General features: G+C 36.3%; 1 protein-coding gene across 2 annotated transcripts in view; it reads left to right on the forward strand.

Annotated features, from left to right (window-relative positions):
* The first annotated feature begins 5,234 nt into the window (after positions 1–5,234).
* LOC144965165 (zinc finger protein 474-like) overlaps positions 5,235–6,717 on the forward strand; it is a 10,501-nt gene continuing 9,018 nt past the window's right edge. The window contains exon 1 of one of the 2 annotated variants that reach the window (XM_078900205.1): positions 5,235–5,361. The gene's annotated coding sequence lies outside the window, so the exon portion shown is untranslated. Of the gene's footprint in view, positions 5,475–6,717 lie in introns of both variants that reach the window. The other variant, XM_078900206.1, reaches the window with a different exon arrangement.

Below are 6,717 nucleotides of genomic sequence, written 5' to 3' on the forward strand. Positions count from 1 at the left end.
AATCCCGATTCATTATAAATATGTGGCCAGACTTTCTGCCATTTTTAATTGAATGATGTACTTCCGTGAATTAATTGCAGTATTATATTAAAATTTACGTGATAATAATAATAATAATAATAATAATAATAATAATAATAATAATAATAATAATAATAATAATAATAATAATAATAATAATAATAATAATAATAATAATAATAATAATAATAATAAAATAATAATAGACGTCTAATAATAATAATAATAATAATAATAATAATAATAATAATAATAATAATAATAATAATAATAATAATAATAATAATAATAATAATAATAATAATAATAAAATAATAATAATAATAGACGTCTAATAATAATAATAATAATAATAATAATAATAATAATAATAATAATAATAATAATAATAATAATAATAATAATAATAATAATAATAATAATAATAATAATTTAAACAGATACTGAATATTAGACTACAATTGACATCTATTTACTGAATACACGTGGTATTTTTAGGGGTGTTTCTTTTTTTACGAAACCTAAAACCTGCCGAAACACGCCGAAACCTGACAAAGTTAGGGGAAGCAGGCAGCAGTGGGGAGTGAACCTGGGACTCAGGGAAGTGTACACCATTGGGGAGTGAACCTGGGACTGGGTTTCGTAACAAAAAGCAATTACTTTTTTTACGAAACCCAACAATATCCAACAAATTTATGGAAAGAAAGTAGGCAACAGTGGGGGAGTGAACCTGAGACTCAGGGAAGTGTACACTATTGGGGAATAAACCTAAGTCTATGTTTTTCGGTGGGTTTTGGCTGGTTTCGTAAAAAAGTAATTGCTTCATTCTCATCTGGTACCCAACTCCCATAGTCCCAGGTTCATTTCCACTGATATCCTCTTCTCACAGTCCCAGGTTCACTCTCAACCAGTGTGCACTTCCCTGAGTCCCGGTTCATTGCCCAATGGTGCCCACTTCCCATAACTTTTGATAATTTCGGTAGGTTTCGAAATAAAAGTACATTCTGAGCTCACTGTCCACTGGTATCAGCCTCTCGCAGTCCCAGGTTCAATCCTCATCTGTGTCCAAATCCCAGATTCACTCCCCACTGCTGCCTGCTTCCCATAACGTTGTCGGGTTTTGGCAGGTTTCGTAAAACAGTAATTCCCCCTCCCACTTGGTATTGTCTTTTTACAATATCCAGAGTCCCAGGTTCACTCCCCACAAGTGTACACTTCCCTGAATCTCAGGTTCACCCCCCCACTGTTGCCTACTTCAATAACTTTGTCGGATATTGCCAGGTTTCGTCGGGTTTCGTAAAAAAGTAATTGCTTTTATATGAAACTCGCTGAAGCACGCTGAAAACCAGAGTCTCAGGTTCACTCCCCACTGGCGTACACTTCCCTGAATCTCCCATAACTTTGTCGGATATTGCCAGGTTTCGTATAAAAGTAATTGCATTTATATGAAACTCGCTGAAACCCGCCGAAAACCAGAGTCTCAGGTTCACTCCCCACATGTGTATACTTCCATGAATCTCAGGTTCACCCCCCACTATTGCCTACTTCAATAACTTTGTCGGATATTTCCAGGTTTCGTCGGGTTTCATAAAAAAGTAATTGCTTATATATGAAACTCGCTGAAATTCGCCTAAACCCAGAGTCTCAGGTTCACTCCCTACTGGTGTACACTTCCCTGAGTCTCAGGTTCAGTCCCCATTATTTGCTTACTTTCCATAACTTTGCCCCAATTTGTTGGCATTTGGCGCATTTCGTAAACAAAAAGTAATTGCTTTTTTAAAATAACAAAATCCGCCGAAACCCAGTCCCAGGTTCACTCCCCACTCGTGTACACTTCCCCGAATCTCAGTTTCACTCCCCACTGTTGCCTACTACCCATAACTTTCTTGGATATTGCAAGGTTTCGTCGGGTTTTGTATAAAAGTAATTGATTTTATATGAAACTAGCTGAAGCTCGCCGAAAACCATAGTCTCAGGTTCACTCCCCACTGGTGTACACTTCACTGAGTCCCAGGTTCACTCCCCACGCGTTGCCTACTTTCCACTTCTTTGCCGCATATTGTCGGGTTTCGTACAAAAGTAATCCCCCCCCCCCCAATTTGTTATTGCTTTTTTATAAAACCCAGAGTCCCAGGTTCACTCCCCACTGGTGTACACTTCCCTGAATCTCAGGTTCACCCCCTCCTCCCCCCCCCCCCTCCTCAGCCTCTACACACACACACACACACGCTGCTGCCTACGTCCCATAACTTTGTCGGATATTGCCAGGTGTCGTCCGGCTTTTTATTACGAAACCCGCTGAAACCCAGTCCCAGGTTCACTCCCCACTGTTGTACACTTCTCTGAGTCCGAGATTCACTCCCACAGCTGCCCTCTTCCCATAACTTTGTCGGGTTTCGGAAAAAAAAAACACCGTATGAAAGTGCAAAACCACTATTCAGTGTCAGATACTGAATAGTGCAAAACCACTATTCAGTATCAGATACTGAATAGTGCAAAACCACTATTCAGTATCAGATACTGAATAGTGCAAAACCACTATTCAGTATCAGATACTGAATAGTGCTAGCCTATAAAAAATGCTTGCGTCACCATGTTATAATCGACCCAAAAGATTTCACCCGTAGCCTTCGTGATACCGCACACTTCCCGAAATATTACATCACAATATAAGGCGACCGTCACTAAAAGAAAGCGAAAAGCGAGTTGACGTTAGTAGTGCTCAGTGATCCCAATTGTTGAATACAACATTCTTGTTGTTTTTTTTTTTCTTTTGGTAGTCGTCACCTTGCATTGAGACATATAATTTTGGCCAATGTCAGGCTTTGAATCTACGAAGCCTATGGTTTATTACGTGTCTATTCCGTACTTATGATGTTATGTTTGTGTTATGTTTTTATATTTCTCTGAATAAATATTAATGTGAAATTGAATGTAAGCTTCAATTTAATTACAAAAACAGATCAAATGAACATTTCGGGTTACATTTGATCTTTTTTTTTTTTTATTCCATTGTATTTATTTTCCAACAACAGTCTACACGTTTTTATATTTCACTTTCTAAACTGCATTACACAGTTCCTCCCCGTCTCCCCTCTTTTCACTTAATTAATTGCACACTTTTTAGAAATATCTTGTATTCTATTTTAATTCGTGCTTCCTTACAAAGGATCATACTAATTTCCTGCCAACCAATGTTTTTGTTTATTCATCTTAATTACGCCACTACCACATTATCTCATTCATTTGTGGTGTTTCATTCATCATGTTTTGTTGATAAAGGGGAAACCCAAAAAGTTCATTTGATCTGTTTTTGTAATTAAATTGAAGCTTACATTCAATTTCACGTTATTATTTATTTCTTCGAGCTTCGAGCAGCAACATTGACATTATTTCTCTGAATATAGCGTTTAACTTTTAAAGCTACTCTCGTTGAAATTTGTGGTTTATATTTGACTCGTTCGGACCCCATCACAGACAAAATTCCCTATAGACAGTAAATGTAGTTGGTTTCTTTTCTTTGGGTTTCTCTCTCTCTCTCTCTCTCTCTCTCTCTCTCTCTCTCTCTCTCTCTCTCTCTCTCTCTCTCTCTCTCTCTCCCTCCCCCCCCCCCCCCTTTTGAGTTGAGGATAAGCAGTGGCGTGGCGTGCTTACAGTATAAGGTGGTGCCAGAATCAGAAGAATATGAATGACTTAAAACATGCTGTATTTGTAAATTAAAAAGAAAGAAGAAAAATTAAAGAGAAGACTTATTCAAATAAGTAAGAGTCGGTATATACCATTTCTCAAATTTTATATATATATATATATATATATATATATATATATATATATATATATATATATATATATATATATATATATATATATATAAATATATATATTTTTTAAATGCTATAATCCATGTTTAAAAGATGGATGTGGAGCCAGGCACCAAATCAACCAATATAGCCACGCCCCAAGTAAGTTCACAAAGTCTTGGCGCGCCAACTTCCCTCTTCTACTCAAAGAGAGCGTGCCATGTCAGTTCGATCCCTGTTTCACTTCTAGATTCGACTCCCAATTTCCGTGATACCTTTATTTGCTGGAGGTTGTTTTTTCCCTTCTTTTTCTGACATTTCTGTATTCAGCAATTTCTCATAATTTGTAAAACCCAACATGATTCGAACTCATAATGTTTTTATTCGGTCCACAAAGAATGCCGACATGTTCATATTGATGGTACTGTATCATGAAAATGCATTATGATGGAATTTATAAGACGGAAAAGGTAAGTAGCCGATGGACTGTGTGGGACGTCAGATATATCTGATCTGATTCATCCCCCCCCCCCCCTCCCCTCCCCTCGGCTTACTGCATTGACGAGATCCCGATAGCTCATTTGGTAGAGCACTCGTTTCATAATTAGGGGCCCCAAATCAATCCCGAGAGAAGTCGATATTTTTTTCTGACCCCCCTAGCTGTCCATCCAGCAGTAATTGGGTAGCTAGTTATGTTTGATCTTATGGAAAGTACTTTGCGATAGACTATCGTCCTATCAAAAAGATAGAATTGCCATTAACCCGGCACTTCTCTACAACGCTATTTCTTCTCCTCGCCTTGAATAGACATTCCCCCTGAACAGGATCAATTTTTCAGTGAGTTTACTGTAGTTTGTGTGTCGTATGTAGGGCACGGATCTAAATGAAGGTCCAAGAGTTCAATGATATTATATATTCGTTGATGAGTTCTAGCCGCCGGCTTAGCACCTCGATATTCAACAATAAGGAAACACATTATTCACCCAGTGTTTTCTGTCCACTCAGCAGTGATTGGTAACTAGTAGCTGGATCGTTTGCTCAGTTCTTTGCGGTGCGCTAGCAATCTGCCTGCAAGGTAGAAAACAACTTGCATTACGTTTAACCGGGCCTTGTGACTCTTTATTTGTAACCTTGTTGCTCAATAGTCCCATAGAGCTCTTTTTGGTATAAAACATTGTTTGACTCATAACTGGGAAAAAATCAGAGTGACGTGAACAAAATTTCTTGAAAAATATTCTAAAGTCGTAAAAAATAAAAAAATGGATTTTCAAATCTAAAATAGACAATGCTATCAATAATTAATATCTCAGCGACCAGAAACTTCAACAATATATATAAAAAACTGGATCATAGTATCAAATTAAAATATTTAAAAAAATGTATTACTAAATTAATTTTTTGCAACATAACATAGTTTATAAATGGCGGATAATGTTGTTGTTGGTTGTTAGGTGTACTGAAGAGACGATGACGTGCGACATGCCATCACAATAACAATTAAATCGTATTATTTTCCTCTTGTATTGGGTGCATAACGTCGGTATGTTGCTTTTATTTGTATTTGTCATAAATATTTAAAGCCATTTTATAGCAAGATTAAACGTATGATAACTGCAACACGACATAAACAGTAAACACTGCTAGAAAGTCCCGGTTAGTAAAACTATCTACTGAATTAATTGGCACATTTTGAAAAAGACAAAAAAAAATTTTAAAAACAAAAAATGGGGAAAAAATCATCTCTAATTGTGTGGTCGCATTAAAAAAACTGGATCCGCTGTTACAGTTACTGTGACAAAATAATTTACTAGGACTCAAGATATTTTATGTGGTGATTGAAAACTTCTATCATTTATTTTGTCAGGTCTGCATGTAGTAGTAGTAGTAGTAGTAGTAGTAGTAGTAGTAGTAGTAGTAGTAGTAGTAGTAGTAGTAGTAGTAGTAGTAGTCATATTAATATTGTAGTGGGCTGCGGCTATTCGGACTCGAGTCTGAATAGTCTCCCGTGGCTATTCGGACTAAAATTCCAATGCGCATGTGTAATCAAGTCAGTCTGAATAGTCTTCTGTGGCAGTATAGATTTTATTAGGTTTAAAGAAAATATTTTGATTATTGATAATTACATTAATGCAAATCAAAATTACGATTTTAGTAACAATCAACAAGTAGTCGAAACTCGCTTTATTTGACTAGAAATACAACATCATAGATCAATTGGAAGTCCAGATAGAAATTAAAAAGAAAAGAGTTAAAACTCGTTAAAAGTAACAAAAGTCAGTCAAAGGAACAGTGGGTATATATGAAAAGCTTTAACTAACAACATAACAGAACACGATGTCCAAATAAAATCAAGACAAAAATAAATAATTTAAAAATTACATATTCTGATAGTGTGAGACAGGCAACAATGCTTCTACAGTCCAAAGTAGAGGTTATGAGCTGAGTCAGTGTGATATGGGCAAAACAGAATTTCTTCTGAACTCTGCCTACTACCCACATTGTGTCGTCCTCCCCTCTGTATGCACACGCACATTGGAGTTTAAGTCCGAATAGCCACAGTATTCAGACTCGAGTCAGAATTGCCACTTCGATTATTGGTGACTTATTAGAAATGGATTGTAACCTAATGCAAATTAAATTTCCACACAGACTTGATCCAGGGGTAAACTTTTATCAAAATCGGAGAATCCTTGAATTATGAGTATCAAAACCGGTCCATATAAGCAACCTCTAACTTCAGTCAAGTAATTTTTATACTTAAAAATCTTTCTAATAACCTCTAATAGTCGTATGTTATACTTAGAAAAAATGCCTGTAGGTAGTGCACTAAGTTTAATAGTGGTCAAATAGATAATAAAGTTGAGTCTAACTAGAGCTGTAGTTAGGGCTTAGTATG

Source organism: Berghia stephanieae, chromosome 2 (genome assembly GCF_034508935.2).
Source record: "Berghia stephanieae isolate SIO BIC M18660-M18661 chromosome 2, UCSD_Bste_1.3, whole genome shotgun sequence".
NCBI lineage: Eukaryota > Metazoa > Mollusca > Gastropoda > Nudibranchia > Aeolidiidae > Berghia > Berghia stephanieae.